A 1,650-nucleotide genomic window follows, 5' to 3' on the forward strand; every position below is an offset into this window, starting at 1 on the left:
GAATAGATCATTATCAATCCTTCAAGGTATATACTCATGAGCTTTTCCTAGTTCAGACCCTGTAGGGTAACACACAATATTCCCAAACTCAATAGGGATAAACGCAACTCCTATCATCTCATCATTCCATATTTTTTAGGCTGGCCCCAAGCACCTATCTCTACCCACAGTCATCAAGGTCTCAATCACTAACTTGCCTTGCTCATAAAGGTGCACGCCCCGATTCTCATGTTATTATCTCATTCTGGCTTTGTGAGAATCCAACACCATGTCCACCCACATCATATGTAAGCTCTCATGCTTAGAACCCAAATGCACAACTTCATTGCTAGTCAACATCTTGCTTAGAGCCTAGTTCTCATTCAGAGCATTTATATTATGATTGGGTAATGGATTACCGATAACATTTGGCATCCATGCCGTATCCAAATTTATCATTCCATATTTGATCAATCATTGCATTTTATGCTATCATTCCAGCTTTGATTAATTGTTGCACCTTATGCTTTAGGGTGGTGCAATTCTCAGTGTAATGACCAACAATTTCATAGTGTTAGTCATAATGAGTTGTAGGATCATACCATTTGGTATAAAGGGGCTTAAATGGCTCTAGACGATTAAAGGTAATTAAATAGTTGTTATAGAGCTCTTGATATAAGTTTGTATAAGTCATAGGGATTGGGTTAAATACACTTTTTTCTTGGGTATGTTATGGCTCTCATGAACCACTTGTTGGGTTAGTAAAATGAATTGAGTGTCTTGTAAGAGGTTAGGTGTTGGGACTATGTATGGAGCTTATGGTCTAAAAGCAGGTTGATATGTTGGTGGGTAAGATGATTGTAGGGTTAGCTAGTATGGGTAAGGTGAGGTATGGTTCACAACAAGGTAGTATGTGGAGTAGGCTTGTGGTGAATGGGGTTGGTAACCCCTGAACTGTTGTCTTTCAAAGCTTATAGCTTGAGCTTTAGTCTTTTTTTTCCTCGATGCTTGTTTTGTGGAAACTTCTCCTCATTCCAACTTGCCATTCTTAATGGCATTTTCAATGAGTTCACTTGAGATCACCATGTTGGCAAAATTTTTTGTTGCATTCCTTATCATCTTTTCATAATAGGAAGATTTTAAAATGTTCACAAACAATAATGTGGTCTCTTTCTTAGTCAGAGGTAGCTGAACTTGAGTAGCTATGTCTCTTCACCTTTAAGTATACTTCTTAAATGATTCAGTCACATTTTTTTTCATATTCTGAATGAAAAGGTGATAAGGAGCTAAATCTATTATATGCCAATACTAACTAATGGAATTGCTAGGCATCTCACTTTAAGAATGAATGCTATTCCTATCTAGCTGGACATACCATCTAGCAATAGAACTAGTAAAGTTATCTTGAAATACTTGCATTAGTAGCTTTTTATTATTAGTATAAGTAGCCATTTTTTGATAATACATAGTGATGTGGGTCTTTGGACACTTTGTACCATTATATTTTTCAAACTCTGGTAGTTTGAACTTTAAAGGAATAATGGCATTTGGAGCTAAACAAAGCCCAGCAGCATCCACAAACCATAAAAACCAATACTCTAAGCTGCTCATAACTTGTCTTCAAGCATATTCATCTTCTTATCAACTATTAAGTCCTTCAGCAACATGACC

This window comes from Durio zibethinus, chromosome 10, assembly GCF_047325235.1.
Source record: "Durio zibethinus cultivar Kanyao isolate XHJ-2024 chromosome 10, ASM4732523v1, whole genome shotgun sequence".
Taxonomy (NCBI): Eukaryota; Viridiplantae; Streptophyta; class Magnoliopsida; order Malvales; family Malvaceae; genus Durio; species Durio zibethinus.